Source organism: Aegilops tauschii, chromosome 5, assembly GCF_002575655.3.
Source record: "Aegilops tauschii subsp. strangulata cultivar AL8/78 chromosome 5, Aet v6.0, whole genome shotgun sequence".
NCBI classification, from domain to species: domain Eukaryota; kingdom Viridiplantae; phylum Streptophyta; class Magnoliopsida; order Poales; family Poaceae; genus Aegilops; species Aegilops tauschii.
Genome location: NC_053039.3, coordinates 474,036,394 through 474,050,817, shown reverse-complemented (window position 1 = coordinate 474,050,817; position 14,424 = coordinate 474,036,394). Strand labels below are relative to the sequence as shown.

General features: G+C 43.5%; 1 long non-coding RNA gene across 4 annotated transcripts; it reads left to right on the top strand.

The window, feature by feature from the left end:
* Positions 1 to 7,430: 7,430 nt before the first annotated feature.
* On the top strand, positions 7,431 to 13,154 carry LOC109765397 (uncharacterized). 4 transcript variants are annotated; one of them, XR_012183149.1, is made up of 7 exons: positions 7,431 to 8,030; positions 8,460 to 8,680; positions 9,008 to 9,084; positions 9,250 to 9,325; positions 9,693 to 9,770; positions 10,907 to 11,100; positions 12,382 to 13,015. It is a non-coding gene; the product is annotated as an uncharacterized lncRNA (long non-coding RNA). The 4 variants fall into 4 exon arrangements; XR_012183151.1 differs by having other exon boundaries at positions 9,693 to 9,777; XR_012183148.1 differs by having other exon boundaries at positions 7,432 to 8,030; positions 8,549 to 8,680; positions 12,382 to 13,154.
* Positions 13,155 to 14,424: the final 1,270 nt, after the last annotated feature.

Here is a 14,424-nt window from a genome sequence, read left to right as displayed (position 1 = left end):
CTTCTAGAAGGTTCCAGAACCGAGATTGGTAGAACTATGTAATAGATTAAATGGGCCGACCCATCTTACCTCTCATCGGTCATTCCCTAGGCGAAGCTTCGACATTTGAATGCAACGCGCATCACATAGGATTTTACTGCTACATCAAGCAGTAAGCAAGATATAGCATTGACGAAATCACAAGCTGTTTCGTTTATCTCCCTTCTAGCTTCCACAATGGGCCGGTTGGTTGCATGTTGTGTATGGGATGGCAAGTGTGCAAGAGCCATGTACAAAATGTAAAAAACCGTTGTTGTGTTCCCTAAAAAAACATTATCATGTCGTACATACGTAACCACGTGTGGCCTTGCATCTCATAGGGTGTGTTTGCTAGCAGTTCCCACCATAGCATTGTTGTTCCCCTTTGAGACATGCTAACTATGGACATGCTGAATACATGTATTTGCTGTTGTTTGGTAGTGGTGTATGTGCTAAGCCGTGCTGAGCCGACATTTCGTTTGGCAGTTTGCATGTGTTTAGACATGTTGAACAATTTTGAATTCTGATTATTTTGAATGTTGAACAAAATTTGAAAAACATGAACAAAACTTTAAACACATTTTGGAATTCTGATCTTCTAAAAAAAATTAAAATTTTTAGATATCCTGATATTTCTGAAAATTTAAACAATTTTTTAGATTTGAACAAACTTTGGAATTCTGAACATTTTTTAGAATATATTTTTTAAAATTATGAACATTTTGTCAGAATTTAAAATTCTAAACATTTTTTGAGAATTTAAACAAAATTTGAAATTCTGAATATTTTTTGAGAATTTAAACAAAATTTGAAATTATGAATATTTTTTGAGGATCGGGGCGAGCGTGGCTGCCTCCATGCACCCTATCTAGGTGTGCTCAACTCAGCATGTTTGAGATGCCTTTTTGCATGAGACGCCCATACACCCCGCCAAATAGTCAAAAGTGGGTTCTATAGGGATCTTTTGAGCCCATGCACCCTACCAAACACACCAATAGTGTATGTACTCCTACTCATCATATACGAAGTGTTGTACCGTCTCATGCAAGGAGAGCATCAATGGAGCAACACCCCCTTTCTTTCTCTCCTCGCTCTCTCCTCCTGCTCCCTTCCTACTCCTCAAGATCCCCTTCCGGCAGCCCCTCCCCTCTCCTCCCCGGCTTGTCGATGACGAGTAGGGTGAGGGTCCCATTCCCCTTTGCAGTCTAGGTAGCTAGTTTCATGTACGTCCTTTATGGCGGTTTTTGGGGTAAGCTCGTCGATCTGGAGGAACTGACGAACCTTGTTTGTTGCCTATATCGGTGTGGAGCTCATTGTCATCTTTGACGATGATTCCTCTCGACTTGGTTCAAATTTCCCGTCTCTAACAACCTCTAGTTGATGTGTTGCCTAGATTTGTTCAGATTCCTCTGAATCATAGAGCAATGGCAGCAGTTTGTGGTCAAGTCTCTTCCCTTTTTCTACTCTAATAAATTCCCGTGCTTTCTCCATTTGTTCTCCTCGTTGGTAATATCATATCCATCTCTAATCCGATGATTTATTTGTTATGCCTTAGATCTGGATCTTATAGATCAGATAGACTCGGTGCATGAGCAGATCGATCTAGGAACGACGCATGTGGTTGGTTTATCTGTTGGCATCAATTCATTCTCTCCCAGATGAGGATCCCCTTTATATTTCTTGCCTCTAGGCGAGGTCGATCTTGGCTGGTGAACATGAGTCGCTCAGTTTCGATTGCCCTTTAACTTCCTTCGGTGGCCCCGAGACGGCTTCGATGTAACTATAATTTTTATTGTTTCATGCTATTATCACACCACTTATATATTTTTTCGGCGAGAATTTAGACTATTTTTATTTGGACTAACCTATTAATATAGTGCCAAAGGACAGTTCTTGTTTTCTATTGTTTGGGGATTTTTAGGTGAAAAATTCACGGAGCCGAAAGACTTGAAAATTATTATCCAAGGATTTGCCTCATCACTAACATGTCTGAGTAGATTATTTTTGTCCTATGAGTTAATTGGTGATCATAATTGGTTTGATTTGTATGTTTTATTTTGTTGTTGTCCTTTGATGCCCATCATACGAGCGCACATATATGGTTTTATGCTTTAGGGTGTTGCAATATGTGATAGATATACTTATGGTGGTCTGCAGGAGTGATAGAAATCTAAACCCCAGTTCATGAGTCGTTGCATATGGGATGAATGGGGGCTAATTTAACTTAATGCTATAGTTAGTTTACCTTAATGAACTTGTTAGTATTTGCAGATGCTTGCTAATAGTTTCAATCATAAGTGCATAAAATTTCTAGAAAAGGATAGTATGTTAGGCTTGTTAGCAGAGGTCTCTCCCACATATAATACTGCAATGACGATTATCGGTCTAGTTATCAATTGCCCATGGTCAATTCCGCACGTCCTACCACCACTTTTTCACACTCGCTATATTTATCTTATTATTATTTATTTAAACAACATCGGACTTTTATTTTTACGTTCTTTATTATCTTGCAAAGTTACCTATTCATTCTTGCAAAGTAATTTATTTCTTGTTTCTAGGTAAAACAAACGTTTAGTGCGCATAGAGGTTCTCCAGTGGTAAATAGAACTTGAAAAAAATATTAATTCTAACTTTAAATTCTGCTGGATTTGACAATCTTACTTACCGAAAAGATTACAACTTATTTCCTACATTTGTGGGTTATCAGGCCCCATCTTGCGTTCTTGGCGCTTAAAGGTGTACGAACGTGCCCACGGACATTGCTCTCGCCCCTTTTTGCTTTCTCCACCCACTGTAGGGGTTTTTGGTTGGCGACTGGATCAAGTGCTTAATCTTCTGCATCGGCTGCGGACCCGCAATCTTGTATGTTTTCCAGGCCCTTGTTAGTCGCTGATGCATGTGCTTCGTCCTATTTCATGGCTTCGGTATGGGTATCAGGCCTAGACTATCAGTATCCCTTTATCAATTGGATAGGAGTAGCGACCGTTTGTTGCCTAGACTGTGGCGATGCAGAGGCCAGGGGTCCTCCTCCATTTCTAAAAAAAAATCATGGCTTCGGTGAAATCCTCGGCTTCATCCTTGCTGTCGCAATGGTAGTTGCAGAGCCTGCGATCCAATATGGGTCGTTAGAGTGAGTTGTAGGATATTTACGGTGTGGTCGTCTTGCTGACGGCAACTGAAGCACCGGCTCCTTTGAGACAAGCCTCCTCAAATGAGCGACGATGATGTGGAAGCTATTCTGATGACTGAAGCAACCCTTGTGCTTGAGCCTACATGTGGATCGTCCAACAACGGCGGTCAGTGTGCGTGTCCTTGCTGGCTTATCTTGCATCTTTTTTTCTCTCAATTTGGTTGTCTATATGTAATTCGAGTACCGTGTCAGAGATAATGTGTGGGGAGCCCTTCTTTGGAGGGTCGAGTTTGCCAAAATAAAAACGAAGTGCTGTACTGTTGCGTGCGCAACGTGCACGTTTTCTTCTTTGCGCGCAACGTGTACTTGGTTTAAACTGTGGACCGAAATAATCAATGTGCACTCGCCATGTGCATCAGCATCGCCAAATATTATATAGAACAGCACTCTCCATGATTCTCCCGTACAATTATGTTCATTTATAACGTTAGGAAATTACAATTGAATATGCTTCTTTGGACTGGGCGGAAAAAACACACACGCACGCGCGCGCACGCACATACATACGATTCATAGAGTCTTATGGTCGATTCTTTTAGCTGCCTTTTTTCAAGTTGAATACTTGAAATGTATATGCATAGGAGAACATATCTGGCGCTACCAATAAATGATACATATCACTATACCGTCTTAAAAATTGTAGGATAAATGATAAAAAAAATCTAGGAAACGATAATGACGTAAAGTATCGCATGATGAACTTTTTTGCCGAAATTCAAAAATACACAAGACACATAAAATCAAAACAGGATGTATATACACTCGGTTCTATGAATGTACACATTTTTTGCATCCACTGTGAATACTATGTCTCTTTTCCTCTTCTTTTTCAACATATTCTTCTCTTTTACATGTCTAGGTGCGAGTATATTATACCATGTTGTCTCTATATGCCAAATTTCTGTATTTTTTTTATCGTTTTGTACCAAATATTTGAATTGATACCATTGTGTATTATTTAGATGTTGGTATCATTAGACATGTCGCACTTTGGGTCTACGCAATATATATCATAGCAATTAATAAATATGTTCGCATGAGAAAACAGATAGCACTACAATTATTTCTTCTGATGTTGACGCGGGGCACCACCACATAGTATGGGGCTGTTTGGTTGGTGTCCACAACGCTACGTGCCTGACCTGAACTGTCCCTGAAGCATGCCTGATGCTTGTTTGGTTCGTGCCTGAGGAAAGAAATGCATGCCTGACATGGAGGTGCCTAGCAGTGCAATTAGCCTGGACTAGATATAAAATATAGAAGAAGGTACAATGCTTAGCTCAGGCACGGTGCTTAGCCTGGCTCAGGCCACCTTTTTCCTGCGCCTGAGGCGCGGCAGCCGCTGCCTGGCAGTGATAAACAACCGTCAACAATATTTAAGCATTAAAATATAGGATGCCAGACCAGGGCATGAACCAAACACGTTGTGCCGGACTAGCCTAACCAGGCAAATTAGTCCACCAACTCAGGGAGCACTCAGGTAGCATTTTTTCTCAGGCATGATGCACAAGCCTATCCTTTAGCCGGAAAGATTGTAGCTGCACGCATTACACATGACACACTTGTCTACTGTGCATACAGCTAAGGCAGAGTCTATTTCAGAGACAAGAGCGCATGATTCCCCGGAAAGCGTTGTAGTACTACATGTTAATACCAGATCGGTCCAACCATAAGAGTGTTAGTTACGTCGACCTACGATCGACCCAACCGGCAGCTAGGGTTCCTTTATTTACTTAACGGTCTAAATCCAGATCTCATGCCTCATTGAATTTGGAGAATTTTTGTAGAAAAAACATAGGAACAAGAATTTCAGAGGAAAAATTCCTATAGATGCAAGCATTTGGTTTCTAGGAAACGCGTACGGGAATTTCGTAGGAATACTACTTACTTTTTGTGTTTTTGAAGGAAATTTGCACTTCTACTCAAAGCTTACTTTTTGCGTAAGAACAAGGCTAAGACAATTTCTTAGAATGGCAAGTGGCATCCTATCAAATTCCTATACTATTCCTAATTCCTATGTTTTGGTTTTCTCCAAACCGAATGAAGCCTCAGAGTGCAACTCTCTCATGCATTTTATGCGGGCCTTGTGGGCCGCCAGATCGGCCAGTGTGCTCTTTCTTTTTGCCCATATTGCCCTTAGTTAATCGGATAATTCTCTTCTACCATTTTTAATGATTTAATGAATCAGGCTCTAAAATATCGTGTTAAAAGGAAATTTTCCGGTACGTCCAACATAGGCAAAAGTGGATGTTGGCTTGTTTGGGACCATCTATTTCTATTTAACAGGTACTTGAGAAAACATGTGTCATCCTTCACTTTTATCAAAGGCCATTAGATTTTCATCTAACGGCTGAAAACAAATCTGGCGTTACTCATCTTCAACCTCCAGCTTCTTCTTTCGGATGTAGCCACTAACCAACCCAAGCCTAACCGCCTACCTTCGCCCCCTGCGTCCGGCAGCTATCGTCGTCCCGCCCTCCTCTCGACCTCCCCCCACCGCCATGTTGGCTCCTGCCCAACCATCACTCCAAGCCCCGCACAACCGGTGAACAACTCCAGCGATCTCCCTACATCCCCGCCCCCACCCCTAAGATAGATAATGAGGCTGTTGCTTCCCCCTAATATAGATAATAAGGTTGTTGCTCCCCCCTAAGATAGATAGTTGGACAGTTTCTTCTTCGACGAGGTCCGGCCTCCTAAAAGAAAGTAATCGACGCAACATTTATTTTCACATATCTGAATAATAGCAAAACAGTTTTTTTTTTTGGAAAAGGCGAATATCATGTCAATCATGCATTGGCAAAAGGCCAAAATCGTATAGCAACAGTGCAACGCCCAGGTATACATATCCCTATGCCCATGTGGCCATGCAGCATGATTTTCGTACTCTTGCTGGCCATGCATCCTCGTGATTGTCCTCCTCCAGCTGCATGCACGCAAGGCCTACTCTTTTTAGAGGCCCTGGGCTGCTCGAGTTTGACTGAACTAGGTAGCTGTACCTCTCCATGTGCCCACGTCTGCATGCATGTTGATTACACACGGTCGATCGTATGCTTTGCATCGTACTCGTAGCTACTTCAGCTAAGATGGATTCTTCCTCTAAAAGAGACATTATGGGACAGGGGAGTACATGTCTAGGTGCAAGTATATTATGCCATGTTGTATCTCTATGCCAAATTTCTGTATTTTTCGTTATCGTTTATACTCCTACGAGACATTTGAATCGATACCACTGTATTATTTAGACGTTGGTATCATTAGACATGCCGCACTCTCGGTGTGCCAAATATAGACTATAGGAATTAATAGATATATATGTTCGCTTGCGAAAAAAGATAGCACTATGATTATTTCTTCTGATGTGGACGCTGGGCACCAGCGCATCCTTTAGACGGAAAGTCTGTAGCTGCACGCATTATACATGAGGCACTGTCTGCTGTGCATACAGCTAAGGCAGGGTCTATTTCAGAGAACAGGAGTGCATGATTATCCGGAAAGCGCTGTAGTACTAGATGTTATACCAGATCAGTCGAACAGTAACAGTGTCCCTTACGTCGACTTACGATCGACCCAACCAGCAGCTAGGGTTCCTTCTATTTACTTACCGGTTTCAGAGTGGAACTCCCTTAGGCGATGTGTGCGGGTCTTGTGGGTAGCCAGATCGGTCAGTGTGTCCTATGTTTTCGTCCGGATTTCCCTTAGTTGATCGGATAATTCTCTTCTACCCTTTTCAATGAATCAGGCTCCAGAATACAACGTTAAGAACTAGTCCGGGATATGATCATTATGATTATTTGGCGAATTTGGCAGGTACGCACGGACTACATTCACGGCAAAGAGCTACCCCTGTGGAGTCTACGGTTGACTTCCTTGTGAGCTACTTTAATTCTTTGAGATTAGTAAAGAATTTTGGAGTGGAGGAAATATTAGAAGGGAAAGATGCCGGTAATCCAGAAATATGTAAGTTGGGAGAACATGGACCTCCTCATAGATCAGCGATTACTGGCCGTCGGATCTATCGTTTGATGCGTTTTCAGCCGTCAGATCAGGCCACTGGAGGACCTCGTCGTTGGATCGACCCGGTAACACTGCTACAATGAATAGTTACCTCCCACTGTAAAAGATCTCGTGCCACCGCGTGTAATTCTCGTGCCACGCCGAGGGCATTTTAGTCATTTCACTATAGGGTATAAAATCTCACCAGCTCCCCGTAGAACCCTAGCCGCTCGCCCCGCCCTGCCATCTCGCCCGTCCCGCCGTCTCGCCCGCCCCACCGCCCCGCCCCGCCCGTCCCGCTCGCCGTGGCCGTGGCCGATGACCGCGTCCCCGCCGTCCCGCCCTGCCGTCTCGCCCGTCCCGTCGCCCCGCCGTCTCGCCCGCCCCACCGCCCCGCCCCGCCCCGCTCGTCCCGCTCGCCATGGCCGTGGCCGATGACCGCGGCCCACCGTCCCGCCCTGTCCGCCGCAGCGGCCATGGACGGTCCTTGCTGCGCCGCATCCCCTGCCGGTCCTCCTTCTCCTGCGTCGCCCGGAGGGATGCGGCCGCTGCTTGCGTTGTTGCTGCCCCTGTGAGCTCGCGCATGTGCTCCGCCCCATAGGCGTCGCCATCGACTGCAGAAGGTCCATGCCGGCCCCAAACTCGAGGACCACCGTTTGGGTGGCCCGTGGTTTAGCGACCGCCGTCACGCCGGACCACCCCCGGCCCTGGCCTAGGGTTTGGTGGGCGAGCTCAGTGCCGTCTTCCAGTGGTGGACGAGGAGATCCGGCACGAACCACACACAGGGAGGAGCTCAACCTCTGCTGCCTCTGCGTGCCCCCAGGTATAGCAGGTCCTCATCCCTGCCTTTTCTAATTTCCCCACAACTCAGTCTGGGTTCATAAACAACATAGTTCGTTTGCCTGACTAATGTCAGAACCATGGTGTAAATGCCAGCATCCAGTTGGGGTACTGGTGCATCAACCAGACATTGGTGTCTTCAAAAATAGGGATTGTCACTTTATATGTTGCTTTTGAGAAGATGTATTTTCTTTTCCTTTTAGTCTGGTGAAATAATTGTGTTGATGTCTAGACAATCCATGCTGGTCCATTCCAATTTACCATTTTCGTAAAGTGAGATGGATTTTTCATGGTAGTGCCCGGTGGTGGTTGCTTTGTTTCACATTTCCAGATACACATGTAGTGGTGTTCTTACTGTATATCTGATAATGCCGGGGATTTTAGCTAATTAGCAATGTTTATATCTTTGTAGTTTCTTAATTTCTATATTTGAAGATGGCCTCAGTTGGTCGGAACGCAAATATCAAGATATGCTGATTAGTTTTTGAGATGTTCCATCAGGAATAAAGATGGCAACTTTTGGGGGCAAGGTTATTTTAAAGTCTGATGATTGCTATGTCGTGCAAGAGGGTGTTGAGCTGATAGGTAATTGCAGGAGTCGATGATATGTATATTCCAGCACCTTTACTCAAGGTAACTTATTTATCTTTATAACCGAGTACATCAACTCAATTTTTCCCATGGCAAGCTAGCTTCAACTGTTCCTGTTTGATTATGTCGTTTATTAGTAGTTGTAATCGTTAATGGTGTGGTCAGTGCCATCTAACATCATATTCTACCTATGGTATTGAACATTTTAGATTAATCTCAAATATTGGATTTTGTATGAATGTTGGCCATCGAATGTCATATTGTGCATATTGTATCGTACATTTTAGATTAATCTTGAAAATTGGATTTTGTCTGAATGTGGCCCATTAACTTGTGTCATAGAATTTCCTTATGACTCCTCTCCTGCAGGGTCCAACAAAGGCAGCATTGACCTCTCCTTATCTACAGCCTAGTGATGGCCACCACCAGTTTTGAAGCTGGTTGAGGTGAGTGTCTGATCCATTGGTCCTCCCTGGATGCAGTAGTTCATTTTCTACAGAAATTGCACATTTTCCTCTTTCTTTCTCGATCTGCCTCTTCCGGCTGCTCTCAGCCAGCGCCGCTTCTTCCGTCACCGTCTGATTTGCGGTCTCTCCCTTTTGTTCTTGCAGGTCCTTCGTACTCTTTGAGAGGTGGCACACATACTATAGAAGCGCTCCTGGACTGAGAAGCATCTTGGTCCCAAAGGTAAGCATCAATGGTTTTGTTCATTTGGTTATGCATGAGGGAGTTCCATGTTATTTAATTAAATTTGAGATATTAGATTTACGCTATTAGCGAATGAACACGTGGATGTTGCACTCAAATAATCTAAGGGGCCTCTTGTCCTATCTCTCCCTTCGTTGCCTTGCTGCTTACTTTTATGGCACCTGCAGCCAGCAGCACTGCGAGTTGCAAAGCAGCAAAGTGCCTCCAGTTGCAAAGCAGCCAGCAGCACTAAGAAAAACATAGGCACTATATTGATTTCCAGCGTAGAAGTGGCCTTTATAGAAGGAGGTCAGTAGGAAGCAATCAATTACTGGATCATTAAAACTAATCATACCATATGTAACAGGGCGAGTCAATTGATTACAGAGGTGTTCTTCATCATGATGGCTCTGTTTTGATGCCAGTTTCCTTGGATCAATTGGAGGTAACATGTATTTTTCTTACCCTTTTTTGTGGCTTGTATTGATATTTTCCTTGTGTGACCCCACCAAAAGATATCTCGATGCAACTATTTTCTAATCTAAACATGGATGACTTTCAGCAATCTCTTAGTTTTCATGCATTTAGCAAGAATGCTACTTTGTTACTTGGGTTTTATATTTTCCTTGCGTGACCCCACCAAAAGATATCTCGTTGCAGCTATTTTCTAATCTAAACATGGATGACTTTCAGCAATCTCTTAGTTTTCATGCATTTAGCAAGAATGCTACTTTGTTACTTGGGTTGATAAAATAGCTACAGCACATTGAGGCAAAAGGCAAATGTACATGCTCCTTATTACTTATCAGAAAACTTTTCCAGGGAGTTTTTTTGATGTTTCTCATATGAAATTGGATTCATACTAATGCTGTTGTTACATCCCAAATGAAAGGGTCCATGCTATAGAAATAAATTGCTTTAATTCACATTCTTTAGAAGTATATGCAATCGTGGACTAGATGCAAAATTTCTGTTGTATGTCATCCTTTAACTGACTACGAATCAGCGTTTTATTGTACAAATGCTTCCTGGTATGGGACCTGGATAAGAAGTATTTGGCCTGGACATTTGAATTTATTCGGACATTTTATCTTACTATATGGTGAACTGGGATCAACATATGTGGACATGCAAAAATACATGCGCTAAGACTCATATAACTATTCATAACATGAGTTAGGAACAAGTGCAGATCTGTAATTTTCAGCAAGCGAGAGAGGATTACATTTAGTTGTTTCAGTTTTAAACTACACTTGAGCCACTATTCCTGATAGTTCCAAACTAATGTTTTGTTTGGCTTGCTGCTTGCATGAATTGAACCATGCTTCCAGTTTTAAACTACACGTGAGCCACGGTTAATGATAATTCCAAACTGATGTTTTGTCTGCCTTGCATGAATTGAACCATGCTACTCTGAAATGTTGGTCTAGCGGATTCTTACGAATGGGCAAACTTAGGAATACATTGAATTTCTAGATGTTTTTAGCCTACTCTTTTCATTGCTTTTCCAATGTAGGTTGTTAGCATGTTACACTTTTCATGCATATGCTCTATTGTTGCCTCTACCTCCTCTTTCTACAGGTTGCGATACAAGTCACGGACCAGAAGACCATAAGCAGGCATTCGATGCTTCTCGCTTTGCCTAATCCAGCAGTAGGGCGTCACTGACAGGGTGGCGCACAACTCTGCTTTCACGGACTATCCACGAGTCGGGGACGACTAATTGAGCGTGCGGCTGGTTGAAGCAAACGACAATCTGGCAGCAGAAGCTTGTGGTGAGTTTTCTTGAGTTTCCTGACCCCTATCTGCAATTCTGTTCCAAATTGAGAATAAATATTGATTGACTAATTGAATTCCAGAATGATGTATCATAGTATGCATTCTTCTTATTTGAACAAAGGTGGAATTTTTTAGGCTTTCTAAGCTGGATCAGCAGCACCTGTTAGATGCTTGCAAATGGACACATTAAGAATTCAGGAACCCAAAGATTAGGTAGCCGCTCAAACTTATCAATATGAAGCATACCTTTACAAAAAAATAATATTGTATGAATTCTGAGATGCCTTCTTCGATTCTAACTTGTATTCAATGTTTCACGTGTTATATATTCCTTTGGTGAAGTTGTCCAGCCAGTATAGTAGAATAAATCAGCCATAAATCTCATTTCCTATAAACTTTTGCTGCCAAGTGATCAGTTTTTGCATGTCTATTACTTGCATATTTTGAAAAAACTGTCGTACAACTCCTCCTGAAGGAATACCATATCTTTATGAACCTTTTTGCTTACCAGTAATGCTTGCATGCTTGATCTTTCTTTCATAAAATGTCACTCATGATGCAATAGGGCACTATCTAATGCGCAATGGAAATAGGTCTTACCATTAAGTGGTGTAAGCATCATAAGGCAATGATGGGATATTGATTACAAAACATGATCAGCATGGGGATCTTTGTCATTTGAGAAATACAAAAATAATAATAAACAATCTGTTACTCTCAAATTTTCATGGATGGTTGGATTTTGTGGTGCATGTGTTTCAGTAATGACATAATATAGGTTGGATAAAAAATTATTTGTTGACGAACCGTCAGATGCTCGGTTCAGTTTAAAATATCATTCCATGTGGCTTTCACTGTTTATGACCGCATCAAGGATCAAAAGAGGACCTGTCGATTAATTTGTTGGCCTGTTGTCTCTAAGTCTGCAGTAATCCCACTCTCACTCTTGCATTTTCTGTTATTTAAATCTTTTACATTAACTTCTGTTATGCAAGTATAAGTGCAAATAGTGATGAGCTTTCGCTCTTGCTAGGGCTCCAGTAGTAAATGCATTATGAGAGGGGCAGTGACAGCCTGATATATATCATCGATATGCAGCAAACACGTCTTCGACTTTATGTTTGACTTGATTCTTTGTCAATCTCACTATTTCATTTGCCTGACATCAGAACTGGAAACATCAAAATTGACACTTGGATATAAGCAAGACCATGAATTATGTCAGCTTTAGTGCTCTATAATTAGAAGTGACTCTTCTGCAATTTTTGGTAACACAGGTTGAGCCGAGCATTGTAAGGATCCAAGTAGAACGATGCTCCATCTCTTGTTAGAGCAGCCTGGGCTTCCCAAGGCCATTTACCGTGTCAGAGGATACTTGCAGAACACGATAAGTAACCGTTCTTTTCAACACCACTGTCCAGAATAGCGGGAGCTGTCCAACGCAATTGTTGATTACTTGTGTGTTGCTCTCCAAATGAGGCAATGGGGGAAGATTCTGCCGCCTTTGAGGCAATTATGTACATGGAGAACGCCACAAACATTGTGGCAAAGGAACTGAAAATACGAATGGCTGAGCAAATGTAATGAGACCTTGGTTATCTAAGGCTCGGACTCAATTAGGCATTTGACATGATAGACAACCTTGCTAAAGGTTATTTATATGATGTGAGATACATGTCCTCCTTTTCAGATTAGATTCATAGTGTCATGGCAGATGCCTTTCCTCCTACTTGTGCGATGGATAAATCAACAAAGTTGATGGTTATTATATTGAATTGGTGGGGCATAATCATGAGGACAGAACCTGCCACTAGCTACTGGGATGTGTTGTGTGAGCTACTGTCGGATTGTCCTTGCCTTCTATAAGAGTGCCCTGCTCTAAGAATTATATGACATTCTTTATGTTGACTACATATTAGTTGCACTGATGCACTGCTAAAGCTTTAGCAGAACTATATAGGATTCTTACCTTGGAATGACTTTTGCTTTTGCTATCTAATAACCCAACTATTGTTTTATCTATTTTATGTGGAAACATTGTCTTGGCTTACTTTGTCATGGACTTCCAGATTAACTGTTCTATTGAATATCTTGCTTTCCTTGCTTTTGGTATATCTGATTTTAAGCCTTTTTTATTGCTTTAACAAAATGTGCTATGCTACTGATGTAACTTATTGGGTTGATATATCCTGAGCAATTATTCTTATTCTCATTTGGCAATTGTACTGGGTTACTCCATTGCCAGCAATCTTTCTAATTCATGTTCGGCAACACTAAGTGCTTTGTTTAAACTTTTGAACAATCCGTTGAGCCAGGCACCTCGCGCCAAGGCGCGATTCCTATCTAGTCCATGATGATGCTCGGCGAGCTGTGGCGCCTGTGAAGCCGCCATTGCCTTGGCCACCACCGCCGGTAGGATGGGCGGCCCTATCAGTGGATGGACCTTTTTCGTCTAATGATGGCACAGCAGCTGCTGGTATGGTACTGCGAAGGACTGACGGTTCAGTGATTTTCACGGCCTACCATTTTATTTTCAACTGTAATATCGAAAAAGGCTTTCGCCCTGCTTTATATATAAAGCAATGATCAACAGCACCTGGTACAAACGCACACACACCCAAGGCATGATACATAGGCGCTGAGCGCAGCAACACCATCCCTAGCACTACGCGAAGAGGTGAAGCCGCATATGACGAACCGTGGGCTCCAAGACGGCGCCTTCAGGAAGGGGACGACACCGGAGCGCCGCCACCGCCTGATCCGAGGATCAGAGTTTCCCCCGGAGCAACACGACGGGCAATGAGAGCCGCGATGACGCCTTCAAGAAGGGAACGAGCTTCGCCGCCGCCGGTCTGTCCGAAGATAGAGCAGGTTTCACCCCGGCCACCAATCGCCATCACCGAACGCCACAGCCCGGCTACCACGCCGCCCACACATCCGTAGCAACCGGGCAGCACCAAGCCACGGGCTCTGCCCATGAGCCTCGCGAACCCACCACCAAGGCCGCCGACCCGACATCCAAGACCTTGACACCGTCTCACCCGAGATTCGCCGCTACCCCAACCAAAGACACGAGCTGAAAGGACCCGCCTTTCGCACCCCTGGGCTGCCCCCAGTGCCGAGACCCAATAGGCCGGCCAAAACTAGCCTCCATCACCTCGTCCTACGGCACCGGGCGCGAGACGAGCTCGGTCCTGCTGCCGGGCGCGAGACGAGCATAATCCTGCTGCCGGGCACGAGACAAGCTCGGTCCTGCTGCCGGGCGCGAGACAAGGTCAGTCCTGCTGCCGGGCGCGAGACGAGCCCGGTCCTGCTGCCTG